This window comes from Canis aureus, chromosome 13 (assembly GCF_053574225.1).
Source record: "Canis aureus isolate CA01 chromosome 13, VMU_Caureus_v.1.0, whole genome shotgun sequence".
In the NCBI taxonomy this organism is placed as follows: domain Eukaryota; kingdom Metazoa; phylum Chordata; class Mammalia; order Carnivora; family Canidae; genus Canis; species Canis aureus.
Window position 1 is genome coordinate 35720282 of NC_135623.1, and position 25109 is coordinate 35745390.

The window sequence follows — 25109 nt, forward strand, 5'->3', positions numbered from 1 at the left end:
TTGTTACAGATAAACCTTTCGAAATGTTTCCAGTAAGCCATAATAAAGATAGAAGACATCCCTCAGAATTCACAGGATATTTTCACTCAGAGGACATCAGTGTTCATGATATGTTTTTAAATATATAATGAAGCGAGCTAACTGCAAAGACATTTTATTGCCTTAAGAAGCATTTCCCTCTCATTCCCTGCATGTAATTGTTTGTCCAGCACAAAACTCTCTGATTTCTGAGTGTTCATAGACTTCTTGCATGTGATCACAATCTCTCTATGCCAGCTGACAACTGTTGGAGAAATCTTGCTGCCTCTATGGAAAAATAAGTATGCATGGTGAAAAAGCAAATCTGATTAAAGACTTCTTGCCTAAGGGTAGAGAGAACTCCATTGACAAATCCTTAGGGATCATTGATTTTTAGGGGGGGAAAGGGGGGGGCGGGGAGAGAGAAAGAAATCGAGAAGGCAAAAGAAAAATTAAAGCCCGAAAACAGATGTTGAACATTGTTTGCATGTGGAAAATACTTGTTTATACTCAGAAAATCACCATCTTAAGGCTAAAATGTCACTGATTTTGGATGAATTCTTAGTTTCTCCCAGACCCAAAATCCAGCACTCTGCTTGCCATGAGCTACATTCTGATTTTTATTGACTATTTTAAAGTTCTGACATGGCTTCAAACTTTAATTATTTAAATGTTAAAATAGATGTCTGAGTAAGTAGCAAGGTAAAATTCACTCTAACCTTTGCAACTGAATTAGATTTGGTAAAATATCAATTCTAGGATAAAACTACTTTGAGAGTCCTTTAACAATGGGTCATTAGTTAAAACATCTTTAAGGTTATGGCAAGATGTTATACTAGATGCGGACAACAGAAAGAAGGTAAAAAAAAAATTTATCTTCCCGTAAATTTTCATTCTGTACAACTGGAGGATTCTAAGAATGATGGGCTTGCGTATGATGGCATTTCACTCACGCTAAACCATGAAAGGTATTTACAATATCTTATTTTGGTCATGGCTTAGGCTCTCGAGTACCTTATATTTAATTAGGGTAATTCATACTAATATAATGTACCTGTTACACATGATGCCTTTATAAGAATACTTCCTAGACATTCTCAGAGAATAGAAAGGAGCAAATGCTTTACCAGTGATGGGCAAGTGCCTAGCTTAATGTTTTGAAAACAGGAGCTTGTTAATAACACATAATAGATAATAGATAAAATGCTAACACGTGAAGAGTAAGATGGTAAATTAGTTAAATGCAGCACTTTATTAACTACCTTGAAAGACCAAGAAGACCAAGTCATTGTATGGTACTTTGATAAATGCAGCTACTGGAACATCCTCCAGAAAGCTTACCTCTGTATTTTTTTTTTGTACTTGAATAGGAATACATAAAGGCTTCTGAGGATTAGACAGAAAGCTATTTCAGCCTTCTCTTTCTTTTCCTTGGCTTAGTACATCACTCTTCATGGTGTCAGCAAAACCAAATTATAGTTTTGGGAATTAAGGAAGGGCATATAGGATTTTACAAAGGACTAAAACTAAGAGACTTTCTGTCTCTGGACAACCTTTGATGGGAGCAGAGTCTTACGTGCCGTTTCCATCAGCCAGACATGACAAAGAAGAAGGAATGAAAGGGGAAAATAGGAAATAACTACAAAAATATATTTTTCCAAAGTAAAAGTCTTCTTGACTATACAGAGGTATTTCTGTTTTGTTTTCCACTTCAACCACAGAAGCAAGATTCATAACCCTTTCTGGGATCCTAAAAGAGAATGACATCATAGTCTATAGGATGGGGTTGTACCCAAAAGAGATCAGTTTATAGCTATTACTGCCCATAAAGCTTGACTGGTGATACAGACATTTTGTGGTAGTCTCACCAGAAACCTTCCCTTCCTGTCACCTCCCAAATTATTTAAGGAAGTGAAGTAGACGCAGTAAAATGGATTCCAATCCTAGTTTCAGGCTTAAAAAATAAACTCATTGCCTCCTACTGGGCAAAGGAGTTAGCTCAGGAGTAGGCATGTGATTAAACCTGGCATATAAAGGAGTCATTCTCCTCAACTCTATTCCAGGGGGTTGGGATCCAAACTGGTCTCTTGCCTGCAGAATATTAAAAAATAAAAAATAAAAAATAAAAAAAGGGATGTCCACAGTTCTGGTAGCTATTGGCAACCGTGTTAGGACTAATGCGGAATCATTATTGATGAAATGTTGACCATAAACAAGGCTGGGCTGAGAAAAAGAAATCTGTCCTTGATGATGAAACCTGTCCTTAACTGCCCTGCTTCTTAGTCTTTTCGCTATGACTCAATAAATTTTTATTGATTAAGCATATTTGAGGTAGCATTTTTGCCATTGCCACTAACATGTAGTGAGGGACTGGCAATACAACAATGCTAATCAAGTTTGTCAGAATATATCTTTTTGTTTATCCAGCATTTATTTATTATATGTATCAAATCCCATGCAAAGTCCAGAAGATGCATGATATAATAAACAAGTCAAGCATGGTCTCTACCCTCCCAAAATTTAGAATCCAGTAAGTATATAGAGGATAGGCAAGAAACATGGCAAGTGCGTTGAAAAGAGAAACATAGAGTATCATGGGAACTGTTAGAAGCAACAATATAGTGGGCATTTGTGTATTTAAACACTCTCACTTCAGTCTCTTTTCCTAAAGCTTCCTGGGTTTCCTTCGGGAGAATTATCTTTCCATTGAGATTGGTAAACTGGTAAATGCCTGATTCATATTCAAAAATAAAAATGTTCAAGTTCTTTCTTTCCATAACCCAATTAATTCAGAGCATGTGTGTATTACCTTAGCTTAGCTAATAAGCCGCCCTTTCCCAGAGCATCTTGAGTATACAAATAAAGAAGAAACAATTGGAATTCATTGTTCATTCTCACTAAGGCACCCACAGCAAATGATTCCTGCTACAAGATTATTGCCAAACTTACTGATTCCCTAGCATCCAATACATTTTCCCTAATGATCAGTCCTGAGAATCTTAATAGTCATCCCATAATTTCTGATGTGCTTATATTAGCCAAACTTGTTGTTTGTGATCAAGGAACCCTAACCTGTACTTTGGGTGTCAAGGAAGACTCTGAATGGAAGTGACCAACTAGGTTGAGATCTTTTTGTTGTATCTCCATAAATGCAGTTTATTAAAGGACTGGTGTACCTCAGACTAATTTGAAGGGAAACAAAATGTGAAATTGTAACTCTGAGTTTAAAAAAAAGGAGCAAAGGCAAAATACACAGATTAAAGTAATGCAACATGTACAGAGTTCAAAAAGAGAGAAGGCAACAGGAATAGTAAAATTGCTTTGGCATAGTCTTGAGCAAATAAACCATGAGGAAATGCAAAGGAATTTAAAGACCTCCTGAATTCAACCAAGGAGAAACAGTATATCCCATAATTAACAGGCAAAAGCAAATGGTGCAGAATAAAAGGGAAGAGTAAACATTGTCATTGGCTCTAGCCATCAACAGTAAGAAGAGTTTTCCAATCCATTTGTGAAGGATTTGTGGTTAATTAAGAGCATTCTTATTAATTGTCATATCATGTGTGCATGTGTGTGTATATATATATATATTATATGTACATGGATGTATCTTAGCAATAGTTAATTTGTAATATATGAACATTTGTTATTTTTTAAATAAATCTGCATATAGGGACACCTATATGGTTGAGCGTCTGTGGTTGAGCGTCTGCCTCTGGCTCAGGTTGTGATCCCGGGGCCCTGGGATAGACTCCTGCATCAGGCTCCCCGCAGGGAACCTGCCTCTCCAACTGCCTATTTCTCTGCCTTTCTCTGTGTGTCTTTCATGAATAAATAAATGAAATCTTAAAATAAATAAATAAATCTGCATATAGTGGACCCATAGTTTCTTTGGGGAATCTTCTTAGCAAATTTATTCTTACATTCTAGAAAAAAACACTATGGTTTGGGGGCTGAATATATCTAAAATTTGGATCCAAATGGTCTGCTAGTCATGGTTCAGTGCCAGGGTTGGAATAATTATAATTGATTGACTGCTCTAGGTCACCAGATGCAGTGACATTTCTAATGCAACTGACATAAGTTACTAAACAGTAGGTCTATCTCTTGTCTCTCACCACCTTTAGTCCATTCTATTCAAGTCAAAGCTACCTGACTTTTTATAGTATAGTAAATAGAATCATAGTTCTTCATCTGAGGAATTAAAATTTCTCTAGCACTGAATTCTAGGAGCAATTTATATTAAGAAATCTTATATAAGAGCCATGAACTATGTCTTCAAACTTAATTTTGTTACTGAAAAAATAACAGGAATGATTGTAAGTCAGGTTTCATTCAAAATAGAATCCAAATTCCAAGCAGTCCACATCCATCACTTTTCTATGAACTAGCTAATAACATGATTTCAGCATGGAGTCATGGAACATTGCAGGAAAGTCCTTCTATGACACTGTCACAGAGAAGGCACCAGAGGAGTGTATGAAGCCCACCTCCAATGAACACTGAACACAAGTGTCAGGACAAATCACATTGTCACCTTAAAATACACGTGCTATAGGAAATCAAGCAATCAAACCATGTAATAAAGGCTTGACCCACTGGATATTTAGTAGGGACCAACATCTATGGGAGAATGGAAGGAATTGTATTGGGCAGAGGGAGGGGTCAACTGTGACAAAGTCTCAGCCCATCAGAATTGTCCCCAATTGGACAGAAGTGCCTGGCCTTTATACTACCATTTCAGTCACTGGAGGTAAGACACTCTAGAAGGGCATGACCTCAGCAAGGTGACTTGCTTACAGCAAGGTGATTTTCTCCTGCAGAGGAAAACCCTGAAATAGCCCTTGCAGCAGCTGGAGCAAGCAAGTCTATTCCCAAGGGAACAGTCTGTGCCATGCTGTCTGTGCCTACCGCACCAGAAATACTAAGTAAAAAGATAATTTTTTCCCAAGAATCTTCCCTAAGAAGATAAATTTTCCTTGAGAATCTTACTGGATATCTTGTCCACAAATGACTAAAATGACTTCTGATAAAAAAGGAAACAGCAGGTCCAATATACAGTCACTGATGCTAAACCCCACATCAGCAACCAAGACTTAATACCTAAGTACAATCACACCCCACACTCCTACCCTCAGGAATATAACCTTTAACCAGTGTACCCAGAATTACCTGATCAGCAGTACTGAGGTAATGCACTGATGTTGCTCCTTTCTATTGCTTGATGGGATGCTGCCTAATTCATAAATCATTGAATAAACTCAATCTTTAAAATGATAATAACAGGAATGTTATATTGCTCTTGTTGTCATTTTTATGTCATAGTTCAGTGAAAGGTTTTTGTTTTTTTGTGTTTGTTCTTTCAGGTGCTTTCTAAATGTGAACTTTTATTACATATCCTGGTTTCTTTTATTCGAATCCCAAACCATTTACTGAGGATGTAATTTGTGCAAGGCATTATGCCCGGTATTAAATAACAGTAGTTCCCTAATGTGAATCATCTACTTGGTGAAGCCAACTGCATCAAAATAGTCTCAGAAGTCATTAGAAATACAGATTCACAGATCTCTATGAGGACATTCTGATTTGAAGGGTCTGGGGTACACGGGGAGTATCTGTATTTTTCTTAATATCCCAAAGTGATCTTTTTTTCAGTTGGTTTTAAGATTAGTGCTATAAGTAATCAAAGATGTAGATGATATGGCTCTCTTCTTTAAGGAATTCACAATATAGTTATGAAATACATCACATACTCTCATAATCAGATTATAGGAAAATTGTAGTTAATGCTATAAGAGAATTGCAGTTGAACCTCCAAGTTTATGATTCTTTATATCATTAACTTTTCTTGATTTCCTAAAATAATGCTTTATAACAGAGGTTCTTAATCTGGTGTCCATGAAGTCGCAAAAGGACCATGGATAGAAGGTTTGTGAACTAAGGTGAGGAAAATAATTAATCTTTATTGACATTAAATTCTAACTGAAATTTGCAATTCTCTGAAATTATGAATATAGGCAAAAATTCACAGTAGCATTAGTAATGTTTTAAATCACAATAGAGATCTTAAATTTTTATTTACTTTTACCACTACTTCAAAGGTACAGTAATTGTTATATAACGTGTTACTAAAAAGCACAAATATTACTATATATAATATTTTCATGTTTTATTAACTACATGTAGTCATTTTCCTAATTATTCTGAAGCATCAAAAATGGTTAAAAGAACATCAGTTCTCTGATAGAAAACCACAGAATATTAGAGGTAGAAAGGATATTACCAGGCACCTGAATAGCTCAGTTGGTTAAGCAGCTGCCTTTGCCTCAGGTCATGATCTCAGAGTCCTAGGATCAAGCCTGCATTGGGCTCCACGCTCAGTAGTGAATGTATTTCTCCCTCTGCCTCTACCCCCTACTCGTTTTCTCTCTCTCTCTCTCTCTGTCAAATAAATAAATAAATAAATAAATAAATAAATAAATAAATAAAATCTTTTTTTAAAAAAGTATTACCAATCATCTAATCCATCTTCTTTTTGCAATTGAAAAATAATCCTGTGTAGTATACACTGTAGTTAACTTATTCCTCTACCCTGATGCAGTAACAGTGCATTTTACAATCGACCTCACACATCTGATTGCTTAAGGGAAATATTATCCCTCCTATCAATAATCTTCTGGAATGGCCCACTTCAGGGGTGAGGAATACTCAAGTTTTGTGAGAAAATTCTCTTTAGTCCTTAAATAAGAGAGATGGGATGCCATTCTCTCTTCCACTGAAGTGAATATGGAGAAAAGTTCCCTTGTTTTTCTGGTAACCATCTTTTAATTATGATGGGAGCCATCCTTAAACCTACATACAAAAAGAGGTAGAACCAAGAGAAACGAGAGAAGAGGAACCTGTTCTTTGAAAAAAACTGTAGCTGGTATTGACCCAACTCCACTTTTGAATTCCCCATTATGAGTTAATGTTATATTCCCAGTAATAATTCTACATCATTTTTAAGCTATTGTGTGACCAGGTTTAAAATCCCTGACAAAATTGACTAGCATCACTTCACTTGCATTTTAAATTCAGTACTAACAGAACATTTGCCTGTGCCAGATACTTCCCTAAGCAATTTATTTATATTGAATCCTATCTTCTTCACATGACCCTATTATTATCCCCATTTGTTCAGAAGAGAGAGTCAAAGAGCAGGGCATTTAAATCTCTTGCCCCCAGAATGGTCCAGTTAGTAATGAATAGAATTAGGATCTGAAACTGCCCAAAAACTTGAGATCTACATTGGATATGTAGCCCCCCTGCTGCCCACCCAACATAGTTAATGCTGGAGCTGGAATAAAGTAGTAAGTAGTAGTGTAGTATATAGGAAATGATAATAAAATAAAATTTCTGTCTCTTAAGGAACTTATTGTCATGTTTCTTAGAAACATAGGAAATATTTAGCTGTTTCTATTTTACTTTTTGCATTTAAATCCCTTGAGAAGAGATGATAATTGAAAGTTTAAAAAAAATCTTGTATTTACTTAAAATGTGGTGAATGTTTTTATATAGTTACAACATCTGCATTCCCACAGAAATTGCTGTTTTGTGACTCAGGAACACCTGGGTAGAAACTAAATTACAAAACTGCATTCTGGGAAGTAAGGGGCTACATTGAGTTAAGGTTTAATTCTGGTGTAAATTAGAAGGAAGGAGAAAAGAATGAGTCAACACCAAGTAATGTCCACCTCTAAACTGGTGAAGTAGTGGGCCCAAGAGGTAGTAAAGTGATGGGAACTCAGTTCTGAATAAGCCTAGCATTAGTAGGTAATTAACGTGGCTCAATGTAATTGGCTCCATAGGCAGACCAAGGCCAATAGGTGGGACTCAGACATGCAATAGTCAGTAACATGTAATCATTTTAAACCCATGTTTCCAAACTTGTTAAATCATAAGAGTTGAAAGAGTACTGGCTAAATCATAGATTCCTAGGTCTTTTTCTATAGAGTTTCACATAGTCGGTATCAGATAGAAACAAACCTTTGCATTTTAAACAAATATCTATAATGATAGGTCTTGAAATCTGGCAAATTTAGGAGCCAGGCTGACTTTAGACTAATCAAAGACAAACCAAAGACAGAAGATAGTGGTCATAACTATAAAATGAGTGATGCAAAGTAAATCGGTTAAGTAGAGATTTGTGTCACACTCCTTTTCAGTTTAGAAATGTATGTAACCTTCATTCACGGGATAATTACTGACTTCATGCTACACGCTAGTCATTGTGTAGTGGAAATTTTTGATGAATAGGTTGTGGCTTCTCTCCCCAGAAGTGCTTAATCAATCGGAGAAATAGATAAGCCAATACTGAATTATAATTCACTTTGATAAATTTAATATTTGAGTTAAGTATTCTGTTTTACAGTGGCAGGTAGAAGCTTATGACCTAAGTTTAGGAAACCATACCAAAATTGAGAACTGAAAGGCAAATATGGGATAAATGGATCATGTGCAAGGAGTAAAGTCTTGTGTGGAGTAAAATCTTATGTGAGGTGGGGGCAAAGTGAACAGAAGTAGTCAGGAGAGAGCTACATAAGAAACAGATGGTGAAGGGACTTCAGAAGGTATGTACAGTACTGGAGAGATTTAAGCAAGAGAGTGACATCATCAGATTTGTGGTTTAGACAGAACAGTGACTGCGGAGTAGAGAAAAATTAGAGTAGGACCAAGTTTATAGTCAGGTTTATAAGAAAGCTGGGGCAGTAATTTAGCTTTTGATAATAGTCACCTATTGTATTAATTTTCTTTTGCTATATAATAATATATGTTTAGTGGCTTAAAACAACACCCACATGCTTCTATGGATTGGGAGTTTAAACATGGCTTCCCTGGCTCAAGGTTTTATATGATTGCAATGTGTTAGCCATAGCCATATTCTCATTTGGAGACTGGGAAAGATCTGCTTCTTTCATGGTTGTTGGCAGCCTTAGGTCCTTGCGGTTATAGAACGAAGAGCTTCTATTTTGGCCAATTCTTGGTCACCTTTGGCTCCCAGAAGTTCTTTTCCATGTGGCGTCCCACAAAATGACTTGGGTGGTAGAGACATCTTAACTTCTCTCTACCACGCTTTAATTAAAAAGTCATTAGGGATGGAAAGAAGTGGTAAGTTCAATTTATGTTAGATCATCTTGAATAAGATTACCTCGTTTACATTAATTATCATTACAATTGAGTCACTCATTAACCTGCATCATATTTATTAAACCTACAAGCATAAAACACCTGAGTCTTCCCTTTTGGAGGGATAATTTACTCTGTTAGATGCAACTGCTGGGGTTATAGAATAACTGGCTTCACTACCATGCAATGATTATAAATTAGGTGTTTCTCGAAGTAGAGAAATAGACTTGGGAAGAAAATTACCCCTCATGGACAGTGAGTTTGAAGACATTCTTTAATTACTAAGAAAAGATGCCCACAGAATGACATCCTTCCCCAACAATACTAACAGCAGACATTAGTCACAGTTTTGGATCATGAGCAGATGCTAGAGTCCTGGAATTTCACCCACAAGTGGTTAAAACCAAGCACATCATTTTAACATGTCACAGTTATTTGACATTTCAGGGAAGAGATTACCAATTAGTTTAACTAATTTAGCCAAAACCTTAGGAAACTTTTCCAAATTATTTCCACCTTGTAGCCCTGCCATATGTGTCTCCAAATTCTGTTTTTTCCAATATATGCCCCAAATGTAGAGGTGATGAAAGCCTGCTCACGTCATTCACAGAAATCCCATAAGCTCTGCAGTATCCTCGGTAGTTAATAGGACTAAATTAGAAATCTCTCCTTTATCTTCAGTGCTGCAAGTTCAAATTCTTGAGGGTTGATCTAACAATAGATTAGAAATATTCTACAAGGGTCATACAGATCAAGTATAATTTTTAATTTATTTCCCATACCATTGTTAGTATGTAGAAATGCAAATGGTTGTTTCATTAGTATTGGTGCTGCTAGACGATGTCAATTTGAATTTGAAATGCCTTCTTGATCACCAAGGTGTCACATCCTTCATGCAAACTAAATTTGCCCCCAGTAAGCATCACCCTAGCAAGTAAAATCAAACTAAAGAGAGAATGTTGCCCACTGATTCATTGGCATTATATGGAGCAGCTGTGGAATAGCCTCCTGCTCACTTCCTTTAATAGAGTTTTATTTTCTCCAGCTTGCTGCTCCTTCAGGCAAGACACATGGGCAAGGAAAGTGAAGCCTTTAGTCTACAAGTATAAATTAGACTATAGAGAAATAACAAACATAGCTAATAAAATAATCATAACAGTGCTTGATATTATTAACTATAATTCTAATAGTGATAAATTTAGGATTATAATCACAAAATCTTAGCTAGTAATACTAATAGTAGCTAATATTTTGGTGCACATATGGGCAAGTCAGGGTGTTGAAGTAGTTAACCATCCTAAGCTTATTCTTATCCCCATTTTAGAAAAGAACCTGAACTCTGGGCCTATTTATATATTTTATCCAAAGTATCCATAGGTAAGATTCACAATTGTATCTTCCTTGAAGTTCTTTGAAGTTCTTAAGGATGTATAGTATAGCCAATTTCATTCCAAGGATATGAAAAAATAAAATGACAATAATCTGAATAAACTGCTGGTTGAAATAAAAGAGAAAAATTCTTGAAGAAAAATATATTTAAGAATTAGTTCCTACTGTCCATATCTCAAAGGACATTATGCTGTCACAAAACTGCAGTATTATTTTCTAAAAATCATAATTAAAACAAGAATGCAATCCCCTCACACTTTAATGCTGACAAATCTAGTGTTCTGTAACTTTTATTTGGTTTATTCCTTCTGTTTTCTTTTTCTTAAGATTTTATTGATTTGAGAGAGAGAGAATGAGACAGGGCAGAGAGAGAGAGAGAAGCAGACTCCCTACTGAGCAGGAAGCCCGATATGGGGCTTGATCCCAGGAGCTGGGGATCATGACCTGAGATGAAAGCAGACATCTGCTTAACCGCCTGGGCCACTCAGGCACCCCCATCCTATTTTCTTAACGTACAATTGTTTCCTTTAAATATTTGAGATCATGTATTTCACAGGGTTTAAAGATGTTTGGTCTATTGGGTTGATTATACCTTGCTCCTCTTTATTTTCACCCTTAATATAGTATGCAGGGGTCTCTTCATTATTATCTGTAGCAAACAGTGTTCACTGGTGAAACTATTTACCTTCTAAATGAAACAAAGTCTAAGGCTATAGCACTCAGCTCATGATTTTTTTTTCTTTTTTTTCTTAGTTTGAATTCTGGACACATAATCATGCCATTACAAATACTGCCAGTGGGAAATGAGGAAGTAAAACCATTTGTGTGCTATACCAGCTGACATACCAGATGACAGCCAACTGTATAGCATTTAGTCAGTAAAACAAACAGAAACCATGTTGAGGCTTCCATGCATGGAGGAGAATTGCAAGCATATGCTCACCATGCCTTTTTTAATTGAAGGCGCTCAGCTTATTTTAGGTATTTTATGTGTCATGTACCAACCAAAGCATTACAGAGTATGAGAGGATCAAGATGAATAGTATAGAGAAATTGTAGGATACTTGGAAGGTGGGGACAACTTCTCTGTGAAATTATTATGTCTCTTTCTACTCGCTTTTTCCTTCTTTTTTTTTTTTTTTCTATTCCCTACAAATTGAGAACATGACTAATTGGCCAATAATAATGTCTCAAACTGAAAATGAAGTCTGTGTCTAGCATATTATCTACAGTTCCCTCCTTAAAACCTTTCTTCTTTTTCTTTCTCTTTCTGTTTCACTCTTGGATAGTCTAAATGGTTCACAGCACAGCTGAGAAATATTGTGCACTTTTTAATACCCAGCACCATTTCAATAGAATCAATGAAGACAGAACAGAGCTTTATGGGGGAAATAATTATGCCACTTATTACAGCACTATCTCACCTCCAAACCACCTTCTCCCCCTTTTGTAATGGGGTTCTGCAAACCACTTTTCTTGTACACGAATTGCTCCCTGCTAAGCTCTGATGATGAGGATAGCTAGAAGGAGCCTTCCAGGTTAGGGCAGAGGAAAAGACTTACTTTTTCCTATTCTTTGCTGGTTTGTGGTGGGTTTCCTGACTGCTGTGTTTCCTGTGAGCATCATATCAGCAAGGCATCTTCACCCTGGCAGTGGCAGTTCTTTTCTAAAACAGCAGGTGAATCCAGTTTTCAGTTTCCCCAGCACTCACAGAACCAACTCCATTAATATCAGCTCCATTTGACTGGCATGCCCTCCTCAGAAGTCTGGCTTACAGCCCATGGGACCCCTTCTCTGAGCTCAGAGATGCCAGCATCAACTGAGAAGCACCCCCTCTTCAGAGAAAAGTGTGGCATACTAGGTTCTCTCTTGCCAAAGGCCAGGAGAAATATAGCTTAATGACAAATTATCAGACTCTGTGAACTCTAAAGAACTTCAAGCTATGTGGAACGTTCTAATAGAACAAATGAGAGATCTAGGCCATGGCTTTAAAGCTGATGAATTAATTTTTCAATTGCTCTTCACTAAGAATTTTTGGACTCTGTTTTTAGAACCTGTTAATATCACTGCCTTCACTAATTTTAGCTGGACTGTCTTCCCTAGGAGCTTATATATCTTTGAAGACCAATACTGTAAGCTTGTAGAGGGTAGGAGCCTTCTGTTTTGTAGGAGCTCAATTCATTGACAGCACTCCATATGTCCGAAATGACAACATGGGAATTGCTTGATTTCTGCTATAGTTTCTGATTTGTGAATGGCAGGTTGCTGAAGTGTATGGAGATAGGGTTGTCCTAGAGGAATAAAATGGTAACTTAATAACCACCTAAATTCAGAGCATCAGCAGGGGATAAAATGTAAGTAGCAGCAAGAAATGGCAAATTGTAGCTTCTACAGGGCAAAAGGGGAAAAGGGCCAAAAAAAACCCCAAGAAACTCAAGACAGTTATATAAAGATTGCTCCAGTAAAGCTTTCATAAAACAGCTGTATGAGGCTTGCCTATTGGCATCATTAATATCATAGGCTAGGAATAGATGCTGTGAAACCCTACAAAGCTACCAGAGAGTGGAAAGAAACTAAAAGGGTGAATAATACATTGAAAACACAGAAGTGCTAGGCTTACAAGGCTGCTTATTCTGCAGCAATTTTATCCAGAGCAAGCTGATCGTTTTTCTAATGCCTTAAATCAAACAGCAGGTATCTACAGCCTCAAGGTAAGAAATACTAAGCATTAGCCAACTTTCAGACTTTAAATGTTGCAGAGGTAGAGCTGGAAGATTTCTCAGGTGGTTTCTCTCCCAACTTTTCTTTTCTTTTTTTACCTCATATCTTAAAAACTGATAGAATAAAATTCAGTTCCATATCCTTCTGTTGTGGACTTCATTGCCATCTTTCCTATACAGAGAACTCTTTCAATGTAAGTCATGGTTTCAGTCCAAACCCATGTTAAGTGTTTTGGAAATGTTTACACTCAAAACACTTTAGGTCATTTTTTTTTAAAGATCTTATTTATTTATTAATGAGAGACACACAGAGAGGCAGAGACACAGGCAGAGGGAGAAGGCTCCACACGGGGACCCAGATGCAGGACTCCATCCCCAGGACCCTAGGATCATGACCTAAGCCAATGGCTGACATTCAACTACTGAGCCACCCAGGTATTCATGGTCCTTTTTTTTTTTTTTTTAAACAAACTGTAGAGATTCAAGATCAAGACAAAAAGAGCTGTGGTCCTCTTTATCTTTACAGATAATAAATCTCAAGAGATATTGGCATTGGTTCTAGAGCAATTTCCTAAGGAAAATGTCCTGGACTCTAGAAGCATACAGTCAAATTCTCTGTACTGTAGAGTAACCAAAAGGTCATCTACACCAAGAATCACAAACTTTTCTTGTAAAAGGCTATATAATGAAATTTTAGGTTTTGTGGGACATATATAGTCTCTGTTATACCACTCAACTCTGCCATTATAGCATGAAAGCAATGTTTATAGTACATAACCAAATGAGCATGGCTGCATTTGAATAAAACTTTATTTACAAATACAAGCAGTGGGCCGGATTTGACCCACAGGTCAAAATTTTCAACCTCTGATCTAGACTATTAAGCATGGGATGGAAAAGGAAGACAGAGGAAACTCCTGTAATTGGGAAACAAAAGAGATCCTGAATATCAGACCTCTATTTGATATGACTGAGAAATCATAATCATTATATAAAATTCTTGCTCTAAAATGTGAAATTTCGGATCGAGGCAAGATGGTGGAAGAGTAAGGTCCTCCCTTCATCTGGTCTTCTTAATTTAGCTACTTATCTATCAAACCATCCCGAAACACCTGTGAATTCAACCTGATATGTAAGGAAAGAATAACTGGACCTCTACAAACAGAAAAGTGACCATTTTTCACAAGGTAGGAGTGTGAAAAAGAGAAACAGAGGGGATACATAGATAAACAGTGAGGGAAGGGAGCTGCTGTAAGCCAACTATAGGAAAGTGATACAGCCCTGGAGCTCAGATAAGCGCCCGTAGAAATCTGCTCCTGTGAGAGACTTCCCTGCCCCAAAAGTGCTCAGTGGTGAAGCAGGGCAGAGTCACAGGTGGGACAGGGGGTCTCAATATTCCTGGATGCACAGAAAGAACAGGGGTGCCTGAGCCTGACAGAATTCCCAAGCATTGGAGTGGAGAAACAGGTTTAGGTCAGTGGGCCTGGAAGAAGGCTCAGCTTGCTGTGTCAGAAACTGGCAACAGTGGCCAGATCGGATGACTGTTCTTCCTACTGGGTCCCTGCAAAGAACTGGAAGGCAGCAATTCTCCACCTTCCTCTGGGAGAGGCTGAGTGGGTATACACACAAGGGGGGGGGGGGGGGGCAAAAGCTCTCTGTGCCAGAACCCTACAAACATCACAAATCAGTGTCCTTCTACCTGCCCCTGGGGAAGATCTGAGTGGGCGGGCACCATAGGAGTCTGTGCTGTTTGGTACATACCTTGATCTCAGCTCCAGGGTAGAGAGTTGGGCACAGCCATTTTTATTTTCATGCTCTGAGGAGGTGCAAAAAGCCTTCAGGGAACAAAAGCCTCACACAGCAAACAGCTAACATGAGCCCAGCCCCCAGCAAGGGGTAGTGCAACTATGCCCAGGCACAGACACTTGAGAATCAGCACAGCAGGCCCCTCCTCCAGAAGACCAGCTGGAAGAAGAGGTGAACGGCAAGTTTACTGACCAAACAGGATTGGAAAAGTCCAGGGCTAGAGGAAAATAGTATATAGAGCTCAAGGATTTTTTTTCTTATGATTCATTTGTCTTTCTGTTTAAAATTTTCAATTTTTTTTCTTTTTACTCATTTCGGCTAGTTTCTTCTTTTATTAACTCTTTGTTTTTAAGTCTTTTCTTTTTTAACTTTCATATTTTATAATTACATGTTATAGATATATTCTTCATTTTTGGCTTCCTTTCGCTGTATTCAATTTTATTTTAGTATATATATGTAAGTTTTGCTTTTTTTATATTTTTTTAACACACAGACCAAATACACTGAGGACCAAGTGAATCACCCTGTTTTATCCACTGTTTTATTTTCCCTCCACCTCCATTTTTCCCTCCATTTCTCTCTCTCTCTCTTTTTGCTCTCCTATATCTTTTTTCTTTTATTTTCTGATTCCTGACCTCTTTGGAATTATCTAGTGTGTATTTTGCTTGGATCATGGTTAATACTTTTGACTGTGCTCCCTCATACAGCCATTCTTCACTGGACAAAATGACTAGAAGGAGGAATTCACAACAAAAGAAAGAATAAGAGGTAATACTCCCTGCCACAGATCTAATGGATATGTATTTAAGTAAAATGTTGGAGATGGAGTTTAGGATAATAATTATAAAGCTACTAGTTGGGCTTGAAAAAAGCATAAAAGACTCCAGAGAATCTCTTGGTACAGAGATGAGATCTAATCAGGCTGAAATTAAAAATACTCTGAGATGCAGTCTAAACTAGATGCTCTAATAGCTAGGGTAAATGAAGCAGAAGAGAGAATAAATGACATAGAAGACAAGTTGATAGGAAGGAAGCTAAGGAAAACAGAGAAAAACAACTAACAGCCCATGAGAAGAGGCTCTGAGAGATAAGTGATAGTTTGAAAAAATAAAAAAAAAAAACTCCTTATTATTGGAATTCCTGAAGCTGCAGAGAGAGAGAAAGAGAGGGCCATATGTATTTCATCAAATCATAGCTGAGAGCTTCCCTTATCTGGGGGAAAGAAACAGACATTCATATTCAAACCGGCATTAATATCCAAGAGGTAAAGAAGATCCTTCCTAAAATCAATAAAAATAGATCAATACCCTCACTTGTAATAGTGAAGCTTGCAAATTTCAGAGATAAAGAGAAAATCCTGAAAGCAGCCCGAGACAAGAGATTTCCAGCATACAGAAGGAGAAATATTAGATTAACATCAGACCTATCCACTGAGATCTGGCAGGCCAGAAAAGGCTGGCATGATATATTCAGGGTACTAAATGAGAAAAACATGCAGCCGAGAATACTTTATCCAGCAAGACTGTCAGTCAGAATGTAAGGAGAAATAAAGAGCTTCAAGAACAGACAGAAACTGAAAGAATACATGACCACCAAGCCAGCCCTGTAAGAAATATTAAGGGGGATTGTGTAGGTGAAGAGGGAGCCAAAAAACAAATAGAGACAATCTGCAAAAAACAGAGACTGTACAAGTAATACAATGGCACTGAATTTGTATCTTTCAATAGTTACTCTGAATGTGAATGGGTTAAATGCTTCAGTCAAAAGACATAGGGTATCAGACTGGATAAAAAAAATAAGACCCATCTATCTATATTCTGTCTACAAGAGACTCATTTTAGACCTAAAGACATTTTCAGACTGAAAAGGAAGAGATAAAAAAACATTTAACATGCAAATGGACCTCAAAAGAAAGCTGGGGTGGTAATCCCATATCAGATAAATTAGATTCCAAACCAAAGGCTGTAATAAGAGATGAAGAGGGACACAATATCATACTTAAAGGGTTTATTCAAGACGATCTAAAAATTATAAATATGTATGCTCCAAATTTGGGAGCAGCCAATTACATCAACCCATTAATAACGAAAGTAAAGAAACATACAGATACATTAATAGTAGGAGACTTCAATACCCCACTTACATCAATGGACAGATCATCTAAGCAGAATATCAACAAAGAAACAAGGACTTTGAATGACACTGGACCAGATGGACTTCATAGATATATACAGAACATTCCATCTGAACACAACAGAATACATATTCTTCTCAACTGCACGTGGAACTTTCTCCAGAATAGACCACATACTGGGTTACAAATCAGGTCCCAACTGATACCAAAAGTCTGGGATTATACCCTGTATATTTTCAGACCAGAATGCTTTGAAACTAGAACTCAATCACAAAAGCAAATTTGGAAGGAACTCAGATATTTGGAGGTTAAAGAGCATCCTACTAAAGAATTAATGGGTCAACCAGGAAATTAGAGAAGAGTTAAAAAGATTCATGCAAACTAACAAAAATAAAAGGACAACTGTTAGAAACTTTTGGGATATGGCAAAGGTGGTCCTAAGATGGAAGTGCATTTCAATACAAGCCTCTCTCAAAAAAATTAGAAAAAAATCTCAAGACACCAACTAACCTTACACCTAAAGGAGCTGGAGAAAGAACAGCAAATAAAGCCTAAACCAGGCAGAAGAAGAAAAATAATAAAGATTAGAGCAGAACTCAATGGAATCGAAACCAGATGACCAGTAGAGCAGATCAATGAAATTAGGAGGTGGTTCTTTGGAAGAATTAGTAAGATAGATAAACCCCCTAGCGAGACTATTAAAAAGAAAAAAGACCAAAATTAATAAAATCATGAATGAAAGAGGAGAGATCATGACCAACACCAAGGAAATATAAACGATTTTAAGAATGTATTATGAGCAACTATATGCCAACAAATTAGGCAAGCTGGAAGAAATGGATGCATTCCTGGAAACTTATAAACTACCAAAACTGAAACAGGAAGAAATAGAAAACCTGAACAGGCTCATAACCAGCAAGGAAATTGAAGCAGTCATCAAAAAACCTCCCGAGAAACAAGTGTCCAGGGCCAGATGGCTTCCCAGGGGAATTCTACCAAATGTTTAAGGAAGAAATAATACCTATTCTACTGAAGCAGTTTCAAAAGATAGAAATGGATGGAAAACTTCCAAACTCATTCTATGAAGCCAACATTACTTTGATCCCAAAACCAGACAAAGACCCCATCAAAAGGATAATTACAGACCAATATCCCTGATGAATATGAATGTCAAAATGCTCAACAAGGTACTAGCCAATAATACCCAACAGTCCATTAAAAGAATTATTCACCACCACCAAATGGAATTTATTCTTTGGATGCAAGGGTGGTTCAACATTTGAAAATCAATGTGATAGATCACATTAATAAAAAGGGAACAAAGAACCATATGATCCTCTCAAATGATGCAGAAAAAGCATTTGACAAAATACAGTATCATTTCCTGATAAAAACTCTTCAAAATGTAGAGATAGAGGGAAAATACCTCAATATCATAAAAGCCATCTATGAAAAGCCCACAGAGAACATCATTCTCAGTGGGGGAAAACTAACAGCTTTTCTCCTAAGGTGTGGAACATGGCAGGATGCCCACTCTCACCACTGTTGTCATATATATCATATATATCCTAGCCTCAGCAATCAGACAACAGTCTTTGACAAAGCAGAAAAGAATATTCAATGGAAAAAAAGATAGTCTCTTCAATAAATGGCATTGGAAAGATTGGACAGCCCCATGCAGAAGAATGAAACTAGACCATTCTCTTACACCATATACAAAGATAAAATGGACAAAAGAGCTAACTGAGATAGGGATCCATCAAAATCCTAGAGAAGAACACAGGTAGCAACCTTTTTGACCTCAGCCACAGCAACTTCTTGCAAGACACATCTCTCAAGGCAGGGAAAACCAAAGCAAAATGAACTATTGGGTCTTCATCAAGATAAAAAGCTTTTGCACAGCAAAGGAAACAGTTAACAAAACTAAAAGGCAACCTACAGAATGGGAGAAGATATTCGCAAATGACATATCAGATAAAGGGCTAGTATCCAAGGTCTATAAAGAACTTATCAAATCCAACACCCAAGAAACAAACAATCCAGTTAAATGGGCAGAAGACATGAGCAGACATTTCTTCAAAGATCTACAAATGGCCAACAGCAGATGAAGAAATGCTCCACATCAGTTGTCAGCAGGGAAATACAAATCAAAACTACAATTATATACCACTTTACACAAGTGAGAATGGCTAAAATTAACAAGTCAGGAAACAACAAATGTTGGCGAGGTTGTGGAGAAAGGGGTATACTCTTTCACTCTGGTGGGAATGCAAGCTGGTGCAGCCCCTCTGGAAAACAGTGTGGAGGTTCCTCAAGAAGTTAAACACAGAGCTACCCTACAACCCAGCAATTGCACTACTGGGTATTTACCCCAAAGATACAGATGTAGTGAAATGAAGGGGCACCTGCACCTCAAGATTCATAGCAGCAATGTCCACAAGAGTCAAGCTGTGGAAGGAGCCGAAATGTCCTTCAACAGGTGTATTGATAAAGAAGCTGTAATATATATATACACAATGGAATATTACTCAGCCCCCAGAAAGGATGAATACCTGCCATTTATGTGAATGGAATTGGAGGGTATTATGCTGGGTGAAAAAAGTCAATCGAAGAAAGAAAATTATATGGTTTCACTCCTATGTGGAATATAAGAAATAGTGCAAGGGACCATAAGGGAAGGAGGGGAAACTGAATGGGGAAAAATCAGAGAGGAATACAAGTCATGAGAGACTCAACTCTGGAAAACAAACTGAGGATTGTTTAAGGGAAGGTAGGTTGGGGGATGGGCTAACTGGGTGACAGGCATTAAGGAGGACACATGATGTGATGAACGCTGGATGTTATACTATATGTTGGCAAATTGAATTTAAATAAACAAAAAAGAAAATGTGAAATTTCAAACATATTTATTACAGCTTTATCTATGTCAATTAACTAAATTTTTCAATGATAAGGTAATGGTTACATAAGTATAGTAGATTGTGCCCATTGTATTTATTGATAACTCATATTAGAATTGACTTAGGGTACCTGGGTGGCTCAGTGGTTGAGCATCAGCCTTTGGCTCAGGGAGTGATCCTGGGGTCCTGGGATCAGGTTCCACGTCAGACTCCCTGCAGGGAACCTGCTTCCCCCTCTGCCTATCTCTCTGCCTGTCTCTCTGTGTCTCTCATGAATAAACAAATAAAATGATTCTTTTAAAAATTGACTTGAGCTCATCTCTAACATACTGATGAAAGGTTTATTATCACAAATTGGGACTCCTTTCCTTTCTATCACCCTGTGCACCTTACCCATCATCCATGAGCCATAGAGCTTATCCGGTATGAGGTGAGCGGTGGGCCAGCCTTCCTTTTCCAGGCTAGAAAGAAGTCTGGTATCTACCCATATGTAGCATATCCTCCCAACCTCACAGATGTGCTGTGCAGAATATTTCACCCCAGCGCTGCCAGCCCATTCCGCACTCAGGTCTCTCCCAGGTCTTTCCAAGTCTCTCTTACTGAGCTCCCTAACTATGATCCTTTAAAGGAGGTCCCATCTGCCAGCAACTTCACACTGTCTGTTGGGTGAGGCCACCAGTATCCCTCACTTAAGGCCCCAATAGGCATTCATACACTATTTACTTCCTCAGAACTCTGTCCTAAAGGAGAGTCAGGACAATGAGAGGCAGTGGGTATAAGTAATTAAGAATATCACCTCTGGATTCAGACAGCTCAGATTCAATTTCCAGCCCTATTACTCACTAGTTGTATGAAATTTGGTAAGATACTTAGCTAATCCGTCCCTGTTTTGCCTGTGCAGAATGGTGATAATAACATTACCTACTTTATAGGGTTGATGTAAGCATTAAGTTAATTAATGCATGTAAAATGATTGGAATAATGCCTGACACATAGTAAGCTACATTACAGAGTATAGCAATTGACCCTAAAATTCAAAGCCTTCCTGCTCATCTCTTTTGTATAATAATCTAGGTATTATTATTCTAAGCCCCATAATAATAAAACTTAATTGCCCAAATAGGTTTAGTCAAGGGTTCCAAACTGGGCTGATAAAGAAATTAAAAAGCTAAATGCGAACTGAGCATACATATTTTACAATTTTATTTATTTATTTGAGATTGAGAGAACATGAGCAAGGGGAGAGGGAAAGAGAGAAGCAGACTCCCCACTGAGCAGAGCTCAATCCCAAGACACCAAGATCATAACCCCAGCTAAAGGCACCCGCTTGATGACTGATCCACCCAGGAGCCCCCAAGCTGAATGTATTGTATGATATTTAACTGTAAAAAGATATACATATGCCTAGAAAACATACTGAAAGAACACATGTCAAGATGCTGACAGTTATCCCTAGACTATGAGATTATACATGATTTTAATTCTTTCCATTATATATTTTTATAATTTCCAACGCAATAAGCAAGTGTTAACTTTTAATTTTAAGAATAAATCTGTCTTTGTGTGTGGCTTATTTAAAATAATGTATAAAACTTATATTTGAGTGCTAGAACTTCATATGGTAGAGGCATAACCATGAGGTGAGTCAACTGGCATGTTCAAACGTTGGTTTCCTGATAACTACAAGAGGAATAATATCCCAACTTCAGTTGGTTGTAGAATTTAAAGGAGAAATCACATAAGGAAGTCACATTTATAATGTAATGTACTATGTACAAATGTAAGAAATTTCATTGATTGTATTATTAGGTTTAAAAAGGTGTATAAGGTAATATTCTCAGAAACTCAAGGTGTTCATTTATACTCAGGCCATTAGGGGAAAAGTGAATAAAAATTCCAGCTAAGAAAGTGACTTAAAAGCTTATTAAACCATTGTTCCTTCACTTCCTTTGTGCGTGGTCACAGGAGACACTTGGCTGCTTATAAGAGAGAAAACGCACATGAACACACCAAGAGTGCTAAGAAGATTTCAGCACTACAAAAACTGGAAGTCTGATAGGAGCCTATTTATTAGGGATGAAAAAATGAATAAGACAGATCATTATCCTAAAAAGTTTCACAGTATAGAAAATTTGGAGACAATTACATGCGTTTTTATTCTACCTTAATCTAGGATTACATACATTTTCAATACTTGTGGAATGTATCTTGACTATTGTAGTTCCTGTTGCTTTTCATAGATTTTAAAGATTGACTTGGATGTTGTTCACACACACACACATACACACACATACACACAACACCTATCATTTTGATTGTTAAAGCTGGCAGATAAATCAGGAAACACACTCTGTTCCTTTGATTCATTGTTCAATTCGTTATAATAAGATGGTGAGTCTGGAAAGTTGTTCCTAAGAGTCTGAATAAAATGAGGTTCTCCATTACTTTTTAATCTCTAAACTCTTCAAAGGATCCTCCTATTTTTGGTCTTTCTCTTGTTCTCCCCAAAGGCAATTGTTGAGATGAACACACTGAAATTTGACTAGAAATTTGAGGAGGGATTAAAATAATAAGTATTCTGCGTTTGTTTTACTAGTCATCACACTACTTTTTGTCACAAGCACACAGTCATCAGAAGTAGGCGGATCTCAGAAAAGTGTGGTCAAATTGTGGCCAAAGAACTTCATTGTCTGGGGAAGTAGCTCCATTTAGAGGAACTAAGTTTGGACATGGTAGTCACAGATCCAGGCCCTAATGCAGGGGTCCCACCTTGACTACTCACTAGCTATGGGAACAGAGTAGTTTCTACATTGTTTCCGATCCTTATCAATTTCCCTAGTGCAAAATGGAAAGCTTAATAAACACAGGGATGTTATGAGCACAAATGAGCTTATCCTCTTTCTTTCAGCCTTATCCAAAGCAGCCTGTGGCAATGTTCATAAAATACAAATGATCTATCTCTTTCTCTGCCACTGGGAAAAAAAGAAAAGGAGCAGGAAACCCACTAGGTTTTAAATTCTTGTCATTTGGACTTCTAGGTAAGAGACTATTAATATATATCAGGAGGGATGCCTGGTGGCTCAGTGGTTGAGTGTTTGCCTTCGGCCCAAGGCGTGACCCTAAGGTCCTGGGATGGAGTCCCACATTGGGCTCCTTGCATGGAGCCTCCTTCTCCTTCTGCCTATGTCTCTTCTTCTCTCTTTCTCTCTCTCTCTCTCCCTCTCTGTGTGTCTCATGGATAAATAAATAAAATCTTTAAAATATAAACATATACTAGGAAGAAGAGACTTTGTCTCTGAAATATCTTTATATGCCATAGATTTCCCTAATGCTTCTGGCCAAGGATTATCTACAATGCATAAGACCCGGGATCTAGGAGGAATAGCTCCCTGAGGGATGTCACGTAAGCTATGTGGTTCTCTAGAGAATTAAAGATGCTTCATAATTGTGGCACTTCCTATGGTATGAAAAGCTACCAGACTTACTCTCAGGGACTTCCTCTGCTCTGGGCCAGGGGGCCATATCTGATGCAGGAAGTACTTTGCAAACCAAGCATAATGCCCCAGACCTTCCTCTTCTGTTTCTGAGTCTTCCAATACCTTCATCCTCAGTATCACGTAGCGAACATTGATATTCAATAAAACCTCTGATTCCCATGAATCTGTTTGGGCAATCCAGTCCTATGTGTGTGTAGCAATATTTCAGAACTACTATATCAATAACAATAATAATAACTCAATCATCGTTTCCTCCGAGAGAATTCTCTGACCTCACAAACATTTTGACATCATCCCATAATCATGGATGTGTCCCTTCTTTTCACCAGCCCTATATTAGTTAGCTCAATTATACTATAATAACAAATAAGCTTCCAAAATTCAATGGTTTGAGGATCAAGAAATATAGTTACTTCTTTCATAAGAGTCCCAGGCAGGTGTTTCCTGTTGGGATAGGGTGGGAGCACTGCTTCATAGAACTGTTCAGGACCCAGACTTTTGGAAGGTCTGCCGTCTTCACAGTATGTGGTTTTCAGATTCGCCCTGGGGCCTGTGACCCTGGATAGCCAGAAAGGAGAGAAAGCAACAAAGAGCAACTTTGGTATTTTCAGTGCATTCATAGTTCCCTTGGCCCAGAGCTCAGTTACATGGCCTCACCTAACTGCAAAAGGGGCTGTCCAATACAGTGTAGCCTTATGCTGGGAAAGAGGGAAAAGGAGAATGGATTTCAGACAGCAAAGTCTCTGTCACAGGCTCTCACAGATGGACTGATCCTTTTCTAAACTTACAAGACAAATAGACCATTAAAAGGGGTCAGGCAGGGGGGTTTGGGGGAAGCCTTTTATTTTCTACCCAAGATAACATCAAGTAATAAATGTTTTCTTTGCAGATGTCTTATCTCACTGCTGATAAATTTCTTCCTTTGCTTAAATAGCTTCAGAGTAGGAGCTCTCCCCACCCACCACCATCTTAGAAGAAAGAAAAATACTGCAATAGTCACATTCCACCAGTATTATCCAGTGGCTGCATCCAAAGAGAGAATGTGTTCTCAATCCCACCAATGCCCAACTCTGTCTTTTATAAACTGGTTGATTAGTGGTGGTAAGGTCCAAGAACAATCTCTTTTATACTCAAGTCACTGAGAGGCAGTGGCACTGTTTCCATTCCCTGCAGAAAAATTAAAACTATTGAATAGTAGACACAAATTCCAAAAAGAGGGAGATAAAAGAATTTTTTAAAAACCCAAAACATTACTCATTCTTTTATCCTTTTGTAACATGTACAAATTATTCCCTCAGATAGAAGTCAGAACCTCCAGCACCTCACCTTAGGAACACCAGTGACCATTTTTCAATGATGAAGGTAAGGAGCTGTCACAATGCAAAGATCCAAAAAGTTTCTTAGCCTATGCGTAGGATTTTCAAAGGGCCCCTTGGGATTCAGAGGGATTCAAGTTCCTCAGTTATATGTTATAGATCCA

General features: G+C 37.6%; 2 long non-coding RNA genes across 2 annotated transcripts in view; both read right to left on the minus strand.

The window, feature by feature from the left end:
- LOC144281623 (uncharacterized) overlaps positions 1–25109 on the minus strand; it is a 128327-nt gene that overhangs the window by 77673 nt on the left and 25545 nt on the right. The gene's annotated exons all lie outside the window — the stretch shown is intronic.
- On the minus strand, positions 150–24309 carry LOC144281622 (uncharacterized). Its single transcript, XR_013350053.1, has 3 exons — positions 24043–24309; positions 12135–12238; positions 150–306 (listed from the first exon to the last, which is right to left on the minus strand). It is a non-coding gene; the product is annotated as an uncharacterized LOC144281622 (long non-coding RNA).